Below are 14,059 nucleotides of genomic sequence, written 5' to 3'. Positions count from 1 at the left end.
AGTGTGGTACAGTAGAGGGGGAGGTTCTTATGAACAGGATTTGTCCACCTCTTCCTGGGGAGATTATAACGAATTAGTAGATGATTGTTTAGGTTAGAAGGGTCCTTGTGGGGATTGTATTGTTTAAAAGAAGAGCGCTTTGTGTGTGTTGTCAAGGTTATTATTTTTTGGAATGCTTTGACCCTTAAATAATTGAAAAAATTATTTATAGGAGATGTAGGGTGTGAGAACAATATATTTTATACATGTATGAAATTATCAAAGAAGAAAACCAATGTTTCTTATGTAGAATGTTCTTTATGTAGAATACATAAAAGCTAAAAATTAATTTAGAGAATGGAAATTGTTTGTGTTGCTGTCACAAATGGAAACATTATGCTTAAGTAAAAAGAAGAGAAACGGTCATTCAGGAAGGTACTTGACTTCATATCTACCGTTTTATCTGGTAGACCCTTTCCTCAGTGTTTTACTGTAAAGGCATGTAGTAGGAGAGCCCAGAAGGTAGACTCTGTGATCTGTCAATACCAAGGTGGAGCTGAGCAGGACAACCTTGGGGAATAGGCTATGTCGCTGACACTTGGGCAGTCCTGCGTTTAACATGTAGGGTCACAAGCTTCAAGGACCCCTGAGTTGCTTGAAGCGTCCCTTCAATTATGATCTGGGTGCGTGTTCTCCGGATGGATGAACTTGCCAATAGCCTAACATGCCGTTCTTGAGTTTCCTCTCTGTGAACAGGCGACAGCCGCACCCATTTCTGAGGGCTGCTGTGAGGGGTGGGTGTATTGCTGCCACATGGTAGGGGCTTCATTCATTCCACGCTTCCTCCAGTCATTCCCTCAGCCTCTCTCCACTGTGTGGCACCCTGCAGGGCCCTGAGGTAGAGACCAGTGTGGGGGTCAGCAGTAAGACGAGGTTCCTCTCCTGTTGGAGCCTGTGTACCAATGCAATGAGGTGCATCAGAAGTAAATCTTCCACAGACCATGATCGCGGAGAGGAAAGAGTGGTTGGTGTATGGGGAGAGGTCAGCATTAGTGTGTGGGGGTTTGGGGGTTGCAGAAGAGGTGCTGAGGTGCTGACCTTAGACCTGAGACCAGAATGACAAGATATCAAGGTCAGCTCCCTCTTGGCTCCCTCTGTAGTCTTATTTCCAAATCTCTGGCTATCTCTATCAAACCCTTTCTACTAGTTCCCCTATAGGAAGGTCCCAGCTGCTCTCCCACTAACTAGCCCCGGTCTGGTCTGTGTCCAGCTCTTTCTTTCTTTTGAGACTTCATCCTGGCAGTGCCTGGATCTGCCTACTTCTACGTGCTCCTTCCATACCAGTGGGGTGCTCACCCACCTTGTTTTGTCTCAGCTTCTGGAGGAGTTGGGCTCTGTTGTTGCCCTGTGACAAGAAGTACAGGACCGGGTTGAGGCAGCTGCTCGCGCTTACCAGAGGCCTACAGATCTTGTAGGCCATGCTGGCTGCCAACAAGAGCTGGCAATCCTGTGAGTTCAGGAAGCGGATGACCAAGTAGAAGGACCGGGCAATGTGGAAGGGCACAAAACAGAGCATGAAGAGGCTACACACCAGCAGGATGGTCCGTATAGATTTGGCACGGGCTGCGTGGCCTGTCGTTGGAAGGTCCTCCGCTGGATTTGTCAGGCTCCTGACCATCAGAGAGTAGCAGCCGAGAATGATCAAGGAGGGGAAGACAAACCCAGATAGTGTCAGTACCATGCTGTAGGCGAAGAAATGATCGAAATTCTCTGGGCTGGCTGTGTCGTAGCAGATCACGTGGCCATTTACATAGTCTGTGTGGGAGAAGACCAGAGTCGGTAGCAATTGGACGACTACCAGGGTCCAGGTGGTGGCGGCTGCTTGCCAGGTGTGCCGGTGAGTCCGGAAGGACAGTGAGCTCAGGGGGTGGCACACTCCTAGAAAGCGGTATAGAGAGATGCAGGTCAGCAGCAGGATGCTGCTGTAGAGGTTGGTGTAGAACAGGAAACGCACCAGCCTGCACAGCGTCTCCCCAAAGAGCCAGGTGTCACCCGCCGCGTAGGTGATGATGAGGAAGGGCAGACTCAGCATGTAAAGCAGGTCGGCCACCATCAGGTTCATCAGGTAGATGGTGGTACAGCTCCAGGGCTTGGTTTGGCACCAGGAGAGCCATAAGACGGCGCCATTGAGGGGCATTCCTAGCATGAAGATGAGGCTGTAGGTTAGCGATAGGTAGACTTGCTTGTAGCTCTCCGAGAAGTGGCAGAAGCCTTCATCCTCTGAGACATTCGCGTCTAGCTTCTCCATCTCAAAGGAGGCTTCCTCAAAGATGGCCTTTACTTCTGCTGCTCCTGTAAGGAAATAAAACGCACAGCATCAGGACTTCAGATGGGTGTTAGCCTCCCTCAAACCCGGAATTCAGCTTTTCCCTGGATCTCTGAGTCTCCCGATCTCGGAGTCCTTATTTGAGCACAAGCAGACCAAGGTGGGAAGAAAAGAAGAGTTAAGCCTGACCTCTAAACTCATGCTTAGACTTTTGGGACTCAGTGGTCTTACCTTGACTCATCTGCTCTCTCTGCTGTTATATCAGGGGACTCAGTAGCATGGTGGCTGGAAGACAGCTCTGTCTTTTAAATGAGGCATAGCAAACTGCGAGTTCCATGACCCACCCCTCCTCCCAGTAAACCCCTTTGCATAGACACAGTAACTCTCTTAGGGGAGTCCCTCCAGTTGAGAGGATGGTGTACCCAGAGGATGTGATACTGCCCACAGTCCGGTGCTAGCCTCATATACCATTGTGAAAGAGAAAGTGAGCCATGGTATTTCAGGATTAGGGAAAACACAGGTTTTGCCTACATGCTCCGTGGAAGGATTTTGATTTGTATCTCTTTCAGGATTTATTAACTGCTCATTTGAATGCTGAGGACAATTTGCTTATTAGCCACCTCGACCTCCTGAACACTTAAGAAAACAATTTTGAAATGTGAAGCCAGGTGCAGTTTCTTCCTGACTGCTACCCAGGTCCAAAGGAAAGACTGTAGGAACTCTCTTAGGGGAGTCCCTCCAGCTGAGAGGATGGTGTACCCAGAGGTGATCGGATACTGCAGGCCATACGGGAAGCCTGAAGTTCAGTGAGTGTGTGGTCAGCCAATCAGCATGGAGCCCAGGGGCTTGACAGCTGTATAATCCCAGGACTGAACACTAGGCACTTAATATTAAGAAAGATAATTAAAATAAGGAGTGGGGTGAAGCCATCGGGGTGGGGTACGCACACTTGTGTTCATACTACAGGGGAGGCCGAGGCAAGAAGTTTAGTCAAACCCAAGAGTCTGAGACCAAACTGAGCCAGATAAATCGACACCTTGTTTCAAAACAAACAAAACCAAACAACACTGAAAAGCAAAACATAGCAAGAGAGGTAAGTTAAGGTGGGTAATGTTGGGGCTCAATTGATGGCTGGAGACTGTCTACACAGCTTTCTTCACAATGAAAACAACAGGACTTCTGCCAAGGAGAAAGCTGGGTGGATAAAGTGCTTGCTGTCCAAGCATGGGGACCCGACTTTGACTCCTAGATCTCATATCTAAACACAAGCCAGGCAAGGGGACATATACTCATAAACCTAGTGTAGAGAAGGAGGATCCCTGGGGCTGGCAAACCAGTCTAGTCTGCTTGGTGAGTTCCTGCCCAGTTGAAGATCTCACCTCTATAAAACTAAGGTAGAATGTCAAGTAAACATCTGGCCTCCAAACACATGTACACAGTGTGCATTTGCATCTGCACACACACACATACAGACACATGCACCTGCACACACATACAATGCATGCACACATGCATACACACACACATATACACATGCACATACCCACAATGCATGTACTCCTATCCTCATGCATGCACACACACTCATCATACATACACACATGCACATACACGCTCTCTCTCTCTCTCTCTCTCTCTCTCTCACACACACACACACACACACACACACACACACACACACACACACACCCACCCCACACCACACACACACACAGGCACAGCCCTCCCGGATCTTGCACCTTTGTGGGGAAGTTAGAAATAAATGGCTACAGCTAATTGTATTTTGTGGTCACAAAAGCTATGGAAAATGGCAGGACACAGCCACTGAGGGGACCAAGTGAAGGTTTTTTAAAACAGACAGCAGGTGAGCTTCAGGAGAGGAAGGCACAGGAGCCTGGTAGGCAGGAGGTGGGCTGCACAAGGACAGGATGAGGAACATTCAGAAGCGACGGCAAGTGCAGAGGGACCACATGGCCGAAGACGGCAGAGTCTGGGTTGAGAGGAAGGACATTCCTAACTGGGGTAGTGAAGGAATAAGTCCCGTGATGCTTCATCTGTGTGCGCATCTCACCAAACATGGAAACCTAGAGAGCTGACAGAACATGATTACTTTAATTTTGCCTGTGAGAGTGCTTCCAGAGGATTCTGCCATTTGAATCAGATTGAGAAAGATCCTCCCTTACCCATCATTGCATCATTGGTTGCAATTGAGGGTTCAGACAGGAAGAAAAGGTCAAGGAAAGGTAAATCCACCCTCCTCACTGGAGCTGGAAGTCCCATCTTTTGGTCTTGAACATCAGAGCTCAAGATTTTCTGGCCTTTAGACTCAAAGACATTCTTTACGGACTCCTGGTTCTCAGATGTTTGCCCTCAGACTGAGCCCTGCTCTCAGAACCCCTGCTCTCCAGCTTCCAGATATTACACTGTTGGAAATTTCAGACAGCATGAATCAATTGTAACAATTCTCAGGTGATCTCTGCACTCGATTTGTCTTGACTGTCTGGAAATCCCTTCCAACAGATGTATTTGAAGAAGATACTGATAATGTTGTAGACCTGAACCTAGAGCAGGAAGAAACCAGTCAGACCAAGACAGGCTGATGCAGGATGTAGGGGTGAATCGTCTCTGCCCCAGAAAAGCCAACAAGGATGGATACAGAGCAGGGAGCTGACAGGAGAGACACTACTGAGGCAGGAGGTACTACGTGAGGCACAAGCCTGAGGAGGAGGTGGAGCTTTCGAGTCCTTAAGTGCTGAGGACCAGCGCGGTGAGGCTCAGGTGGGCACAGCGAAGATTGTCTCTGGACATGGGAGATGGAGGAGGTTCTATGAGCCTCAGGATGTCAACCGTTCACCACTCCTCTGACTGGCTTATAATCTACTGGACAACAAGAAGAAAGCTTTTTCCTGGGAGAGGGTAAAAAGTGTAGTTTTCATTCATTTTGTGCCCTGTAATCTTTCATGTCAGGGTGCTGGCAAATGCTTAGTTTTAGAGAAGCTCAGTGAGAAGCTCCCACAGAGAAGCTGAGACTCAGTGCTGCCTCAGTGAAACACCAGGCGACAAACTTTGTGAAACAAGCACTTCCTCTATTTTGCTGATGAAGGTTGGAGAACCCGTGAGGGCACATTGTGAGCCTCAGTCTGATGGGCAGCCCTCGGCTTGGATCACTGACTTTGGACCCACCCGAGAACTCTTAGAGGCTGTTTACAGTATTCAGAAGGATGAGCTCCGATGTTCCAGGTCAGAAGATGGGTGGATGGGACTTCCGGCTCCAGTGAGGAGGGTGGATTTACCTTTGCTCCACCTTTTTCTTCCTGTCTGGGCCCTCAACCAATAGGATGGTGCAAAAATCATTAGCATATGCCTATTTGTTTATATATAAATGCGAATATGCATTCAGCTGTTGACACGCACAATACATACATACATACATACATACATACATACATAATATACATATTTACAAAAAAGAATCATTCGCATAACAAACTTTTATGGTTTCTTTAAAGTGGCAGGGATGTGGGTGCAAATAATTCTATGGCAGATTAATGCAGCAAGTGTTTTACCTGGAATTAATTTTGTTTCAAATGCACTAGAAAATAATTTGATGTTATTTTGGCAACTGACCACTGGATGGCAGTAAAGACCACAGATAGTTTTCAACCTCCCTCCTCGCCGACCTGTGGATGAAAACCTGAATTGGGGTTGGACTCTGTTCAGAGCATCTTGGCTGTAGAAGAGACATGATTACTGAGGACCCCTCCCCCCATAATCCTACGAACAATCCCCGCAGTATCAGTCTGCATCTACAGTTATAATGTTGCTTTCACACAAACAAATGGAGTTACAGTTAGCTGCAAGCAGCCCTGTATGGTGAGTGGCCACAGCACAGAATATTCTGGGAGGTAAGAACAGGAAACATTTTTCTCTTCATTTTGCAGCGGAGAGGCTAAGGTTCAGAAGAATTGTATGCTGTGGGAAACTCATGCAGGCAATATTGGATTTTCTTTCCCCCAGATTTCAGGGGAGTGTTCTCTTACTTCCCTAACTCCACCACAATTGCACCCCTCCCACCAAAGGGCAAAGATTGGAAAAGAAATAACAAGTCACTTCCCAACTCACTGTTTGTCCTGCCTTCATAATGTGCCATAAAATATTGCCTCAAATCAGAGAAGCTACTAAACAGACCACAGTAGTTCCCATTTATCCTGGTTCTTACTTTCTGAGATTACAGTTGTATGATGTCATCCACAGTCCAAAAGAATGAAATGGAAAATTCTAGCAGTGCACAATTCTTGAGTTTTAAATTGCGTGTCATTCAGAGTGGCAGGACAAATTCTCTTGCTGTACGGTTCTGTCCCACGAATCAGTTCTGTCAGGTGTATACATTCTGCACAAGCTACCTGCCTGCTAGTCACTTGGTAGTCATTTGGTTATCAGATGAAGTACTGCAGTTCTTGTGTCAAAGAAACCCTCATGTCACTCGATGATGTTCTCAAAGCACACAGTTTCATTATACTGTTAAGGGTGTTTTGTTCTGTACTTACTGACTGCTATTAATCCCTTCGTGCGCCTCATTATAAATCAAAGTTCATCCTGTGTATGCATGTGTGGGAAGAAGCATAGCAAATGTAAGTTCAGTACCAAACACAGACTCAGGTTTCCATGTGATGTGCGCCTTGGGATGTATGCTCCACAGGGGCAACAGCTAACTGTACCATTTAAGGAAACTGTTAAGTAGATCTACCTAGTGATTCACTACCCACTTTCACAGTTTATCTGGAGTCCTAGTTAAATACGTATGATAGCTTTGAAATGGTTTTGTATTATATTTAACAGTATGGGCTCATGACTGCTCTGTACCTGAGCTCTGGCCGGATATCCTAAATGTTCTGAATCTGATACAGTGAACACTTCCAGAGTGAGCTTGTGTTGCAGTTTGTGGGTTTTTATGTTCTGTTGACAAGGATGTGGCATGGCTGGAAGTGTCAGGTCAGTGTGGACATGGGGATGGATGGAAACATTGTGCTGTCATAGTAACGGTTCTGGAGCTGACATTGCTCCAGAAAAGCAGACAGGATGCTCTTGTTGAACCACCGTAGAAGTGTGTGATAACTTTGAACTTGACTCTGAAGTTGGAAATTTTAGTGTCAGTATAAGATGTAAAAATAAAGCAAAACAGGGTTGGGAATTTAGCTCAGTGGTAAAGCGCTTGCCAAGCAAGCGAAAGGCCCTGGGTTCGGTCCCAAGCTCCGAAAAAAAAAAACCAAAAAAAAAAAAAAAAAAACGACAATGCATTGGAACATTACTCCATGGTGGGGGAAGCTCCATCACTGTCTCTGGGCTTAGGACCCTAAGAGAGACTGTCCAAGAAGAGTTTCTCTTTCTTTTTGTTTAGCATTAAAGATCTATAAACATATCATGCCCGAGTCTCTATGTGTTGTGTATAAAGAAATAAAGAGTAGTTTGGTGTAGGTCAAGAGAGAAAAGCAGCTGCTGAGCTCAATCTCAAAGCCTCAAAGAGCTAGGATCCCTCCAGCCAGCCTCACTTCTCTCAGGATCCCTTCCTCTCACCCAGCAGAGAGAATCGCTTGTAGCTTGCACTGAGAAAGCTAACAGCAGCAGACCCTGAAGCCATCCAGGGGGAAGGTTCACTTTGTCAAGGAGAGGGTGGGGCAGATGATGTTGTCCTAGCTTGGATCACTTAGGAAGCAGAGTCCTGGCCATGTGTGTTATCATTTGTTTTGGAGGGGAAGGATGGAGTGACTTGAGGAACATGTCTCCAGAGGGGGACAATATGGGGACTGATGATGTGTTACTGAGGTGGTCCCCACAAAGGGCAGCAGAGTGCCCAGCTCTAAGGGACTGTCCTCTGAGAAACTGAGCAAACTGTCCCTCAAGAAAAGCCTCTCCAGACAGGATTAGGCAAACAGTGGTCCACATGCTACTCTCTGCTGCTAGTCAGGTCACACCCACAGGGACATCTGCGTTGCTTTTTCTCCCTACACCAGATGCCCCAACCCCGTTCCCCTCCCCATCCTCTCTCCTATCCGGTTCCCTCCCTGCATTCACCACGGAGGACTGTTTTTATTTCCCTTCTCAGTGAGATTCAATCATCCTTCCTTGGGACCTCCTTGCTATTTATCTTCGTTGCATCCGTGGACTGTAGCGTGGGGTGGGTATCCTGTATGTTATGTCTAATATCCACTTATAAGTGAGTACGCACCAGCCTCCGTCTTACTGTGGATACAGTTCCACTTATTGCTTCTTGATGATCTGTGATTTTTGTAGCAGCTTGAGGACCTTTGGGTACTTTAAGTCCTGGCTGTGTTAGTGTGTAGAAGTCTGTCGCCTTCAGATGGGTTTGTTCGTATCCTCCTAATAAGTTTAGCTCTCTGCATGTCTGCCTCTGCGCAGAAGAAGCACAGAAACATGGCAGGATTTGCATTTTGAAAGCTCACCACAGTATCTGCTGTTTGAAGAGCAGAGAGCTGGGTCACGGGGGCGGGTTAGGGGCTACCTTGCTGGTCTAGGAAAAGAATGAGCAGTGGGTGGCAAGTGGGCTGGAACAGCTGATGAGCTGAGTTGGAGATGAGGGAGGCCTACCAGGCTTCTGCCTGAATCAAGCGGTCTCACCCTTCCCCCTTTCTCTACCTCACTGCTTCTCTGCTGTTTTTGCTTTTTCCTGGCCTCCCATAATTCTCCCTATCCCAGCATGTATGTCCAATTCATGACCTCTGCGTTGCGTGCACCCAAGATAGCTATGACCCAACATGAAGGGGTCTTTGTGCAACTCTCTTGAGCATTTCTTGAGGTTTTTGCAGTGTTCAAACATTGGACATCTGAAGTCTCCTAGGGCATCCTTTGGCTTCTGTTCTTGTTGGAATGCTTCAGGGACACCGTGATTGGTCCCAGTGGCCAGGCCACTCACACTATGTGGACTGACTGTTGTGGACTAGCACTCGTATTGTTTGTCTGTGTGGTCCTTCCTAGAGTCTAGGGCTGGGGTGACAGCACTTATGGAGTTATGAACAGACCATACTTGGTGACTGTACATTCAGTCTTCACCAGTCTTGGAGCACAGGTCCCTTAGGAGGGCTGGAGGCTGCTGGTTCATGTGTCCTGCAAGGGTAGAGAGCAACCAAAAGAGAAGATCCATGCAAAAGAATGTATTTTCTTTTTCAACCCATTAAAAACATTTCTAAATGATGAGGTTGATTTCTGAAATATACGAATGCAAAATAAAACATGGATGGAAAAATAATAACTGAAGTTGGTCTCCAAATGCAGAGTTTCCTTTGTTAAAAATAAGTCAGCCGAGCTTTGCTCTGAGATATTTTGTTTAAGCATAAACCATAAATTAGAATTGACATTCCTATTAATGATGGGAGGCAGTTATGTATATTTGTGGTAAAAGAACAAAGTGGGAAAATCTTATATACAAGGCTGACTAAAAGCAGTAGTTGTGGAGAATGAGAATGAGCCTTTTTTTTTTTTTTTTTTTTTTTTTTTTCTTTTTTTTTTTTTTTTTTTATTAACTTGAATATTTCTTATATACATTTTTGAAGTGTTATTCCCTTTCCCGGTTTCAGGGCAAACATCCCCTCCCCTCCCTTCCTTATGGTGTTTCCCCTCCCGACCCTCCCCATTGCCGCCCTCCCGAAACAGTCTAGTTCACTGGGGTTCAGTATTAGCAGGACCCAGGGCTTCCCCTTCCACTGGTGCTCTTACTAGGATATTCATTGCTACCTATGAGGTCAGAGTCCAGGGTCAGTCCATGTATAGTCTTTAGGTAGTGGCTTAGTCCCTGGAAGCTCTGGTGGCTTGGCATTGTTGTACATATGGGGTCTCGAGCACCTTCAAGCTCTTCCAGTTCTTTCTCTGATTCCTTCAACGGGGGTCCTATTCTCAGTTCAGAGGTTTGCTGCTGACATTCGCCTCTGTATTTGCTGTATTCTGGCTGTGTCTCTCAGGAGCGATCTACACTTCTGCACTTCTTTGCTTCATCCATCTTGTCTAATTGGGTGGCTGTATATATATGGGCCACATGTGGGGCAGGCTCTGAATGGATGTTCCTTCAGTCTCTGTTTTAATCTTTGCCTCTTTCTTCCCTGCCAAGGGTATTCTTGTTCCCCTTTTAAAGAAGGAGTGAAGCATTCACATTTTGATCATCCGTCTTGAGTTTCATTTGTTCTAGGCATCTAGGGTAATTCTGGCATTTGGGCTAATAGCCACTTATCAATGAGTGCATACCATGTATGTCTTTCTGTGATTGGGGTAGCTCACTCAGGATGATATTTTCCAGTTCCAACCATTTGCCTACAAATTTCATAAACTCGTTGTTTTTGATAGCTGAGTAATATTCCATTGTGTAGATATACCACATTTTCTGTATCCATTCCTCTGTTGAAGGGCATCTGGGTTCTTTCCAGCCTCTGGCTATTATAAATAAGGCTGCGATGAACATAGTGGAGCACGTGTCTTTTTTATATGTTGGGACATCTTTTGGGTATATGCCCAAGAGAGGGATAGCTGGATCCTCAGGCAGTTTAATGTCCAATTTTCTGAGGAACCTCCAGACTGATTTCCAGAATGGTTGTACCAGTCTGCAACCCCACCAACAATGGAGGAGTGTTCCTCTTTCTCCACATCCTCGCCAGCATTTGCTGTCACCTGAGTTTTTGATCTTAGCCATTCTCACTGGTGTGAGGTGAAATCTCAGGGTTGTTTTGATTTGCATTTCCCTGATGACTAAAGATGTTGAACATTTCTTTAGGTGTTTCTCAGCCATTCGGCATTCCTCAGCTGTGAATTGTTTGTTTAGCTCTGAACCCCATTTTTTAATAGGGTTATTTGTCTCCCCTCTTGGTCTAACTTTTTGAGTTCTTTGTATATTTTGGATATAAGGCCTCTATCTGTTGTAGGATTGGTAAAGATCTTTTCCCAATCTGTTGGTTTGCCGTTTGTCCTAACCACAGTGTCCTTTGCCTTACAGAAGCTTTGCAGTTTTATGAGATCCCATTTGTGATTCTTGATCTTAGAGCATAAGCCATTGGTGTTTTGTTCAGGAAATTTTTCCAGTGCCCATGTGTTCCAGATGCTTCCTAGTTTTTTCTTCTATTAGTTTGACTGTGTCTGGTTTGATGTGGAGGTCCTTGATCCACTTGGACTTAAGCTTTGTACAGGGTGATAAGCATGGATCGATCTGCATTCTTCTACATGTTGACCTCCAGTTGAACCAGCACCATTTGCTGAAAATGCTATCTTTTTTCCATTGGATGGATTTGGCTCCTTTGTCAAAAATCAAGTGACCATAGGTGTGTGGATTCATTTCTGGGTCTTCAATTCTGTTCCATTGGTCTATCTGTCTGTCTCTGTACCAATACCATGCAGTTTTTATCACTATTGCTCTGTAATACTGCTTTGAGTTCAGGGATAGTGATTCCCCTGAAGTCCTTTTTTATTGTTGAGGATAGTTTTAGCTATCCTGGGTTTTTGTTATTCAGATGAATTTTGCAAATTGTTCTGTCTAACTCTTTGAAGAATTGGATTGGTATTTTGATGGGGATTGCATTGAATCTGTAGATCGCTTTTGGTAAAATGGCCATTTTTACTATATTAATCCTGCCAATCCATGAGCATGGAGGATCTTTCCACCTTCTGAGGTCTTCTTCAATTTCTTTCTTCAGTGTCTTGAAGTTCTTATTGTACAGATCTTTTACTTGCTTGGTTAAAGTCACACCGAGGTATTTTATATTATTTGGGTCTATTATGAAGGGTGTCGTTTCCCTAATTTCTTTCTCGGCTTGTTTCTCTTTTGTGTAGAGGAAGGCTACTGATTTATTTGAGTTAATTTTATACCCAGCCACTTTGCTGAAGTTGTTTATCAGCTTTAGTAGTTCTCTGGTGGAAGTTTTGGCATCACTTAAATATACTATCATATCATCTGCAAATAGTGATATTTTGACTTCTTCTTTTCCGATCTGTATCCCTTGATCTCCTTTTTGTTGTCTGATTGCTCTGGCTAGAACTTCAAGAACTATATTGAATAAGTAGGGAGAGTGGGCAGCCTTGTCTAGTCCCTGATTTTAGTGGGATTGCTTCAAGTTTCTCTCCATTTAGTTTAATGTTAGCAACTGGTTTGCTGTATATATTTTTACTATGTTTAGGTATGGGCCTTGGATTCCCTATTCTTTCCAGGACTTTTATCATGAAGGGTGTTGAATTTTGTCAAATGCTTTCTCAGCATCTAATGAAATGATCATGTGGTTTTGTTCTTTCAGTTTGTTTATATAATGGATCACGTTGATGGTTTTCCAGATATTAAACCATCCCTGCATGCCCCCTGGGATGAAGCCTACTTGATCATGGTGGATGATTGTTTTGATGTGCTCTTGGATTCGGTTTGCCAGAATTTTGTTGAGTATTTTTTGTCAATGTTCATAAGGAAATTGGTCTGAAGTTCTCTTTCTTTGTTGGGTCTTTGTGTGGTTTAGGTATAAGAGTAATTGTGGCTTCATAGAAGGAATTCGGTAGTGCTCCATCTGTTTCAATTTTGTGGAATAGTTTGGATAATATTGGTATGAGGTCTTCTATGAAGGTCTGATAGAATTCTGCACTAAACCCGTCTGGACCTGGGCTCTTTTTTGGTTGGGAGACCTTTAATGACTGCTTCTATTTCCTTAGGAGTTATGGGGTTGTTTAACTGGTTTATCTGTTCCTGATTTAACTTCGGTACCTGGTATCTGTCTAGAAATTGTCCATTTCCTGTAGATTTTCAAGTTTTGTTGAATATAGGCTTTTATAAGTAAGATCTGATGATTTTTTGAATTTCCTCCGAATCTGTAGTTATGTCTCCCTTTGCATTTCTGATTTTGTTAATTTGGACGCACTCTCTGTGTCCTCTCGTTAGTCTGGCTAGGGGTTTATCTATCTTGTTGATTTTCTCAAAGAACCAACTTTTGGTTCTGTTGATTCTTCTATGGTCCTTTTTGTTTCTACTTGGTTGATTTCAGCTCTGAGTTTGATTATTTCCTGCCTTCTACTCCTCCTGGGTGTATTTGCTTCTTTTTGTTCTAGAGCTTTTAGGTGTGCTGTCAAGCTGCTGACATATGCTCTTTCCTGTTTCTTTCTACAGGCCCTCAGCTCTATGAGTTTTCCTCTTAGCACAGCTTTCATTGTGTCCCATAAGTTTGGGTATGTTGTACCTTCATTTTCATTAAATTCTAAAAAGTTTTTAATTTCTTTCTTTATTTCTTCCTTGACCAGGTTATCATTGAGTAGAGCATTGTTCAGTTTCCACATATGTGGGTATTCTTCCCTTATTGTTATTGAAGACCAGCTTTAGGCCGTGGTGGTCCGATAGCACGCATGGGAATATTTCTATCTTTCTGTACCTGTTGAGGCCCGTTTTTTGACCAATTATATGGTCAATTTTGGAGAAAGTACCATGAGGAGCTGAGAAGAAGGTATATCCTTTTTGCATTAGGGTAGAACGTTCTATAAATATCCGTTAAGTCCATTTGGCTCATGACTTCTCTTAGTCTGTCTACGTCTCTGTTTAATTTCTGTTTCCATGATCTGTCCATTGATGAGAGTGGGGTGTTGAAATCTCCTACTATTATTGTGTGAGGTGCAATGTGTGTTTTGAGCTTTAGTAAGGTTTCTTTTTTACGTATGTAGGTGCCCTTGTATTTGGGGGCATAGATATTTAGGATTGAGAGTTCATCTTGGTGGATTTTTCCTTTGATGAAT

The 14,059-nt window shown here is 44.5% G+C and overlaps 1 pseudogene; it reads right to left on the bottom strand.

The window, feature by feature from the left end:
- Positions 1-1,270: 1,270 nt before the first annotated feature.
- LOC116895848 overlaps positions 1,271-14,059 on the bottom strand; it is a 179,177-nt pseudogene continuing 166,388 nt past the window's right edge.

Source organism: Rattus rattus, chromosome 3, assembly GCF_011064425.1.
Source record: "Rattus rattus isolate New Zealand chromosome 3, Rrattus_CSIRO_v1, whole genome shotgun sequence".
In the NCBI taxonomy this organism is placed as follows: Eukaryota; Metazoa; Chordata; class Mammalia; order Rodentia; family Muridae; genus Rattus; species Rattus rattus.
Note: the sequence above shows the minus strand (reverse complement) of the source record. Positions and strands in the feature narration are given on the sequence as shown.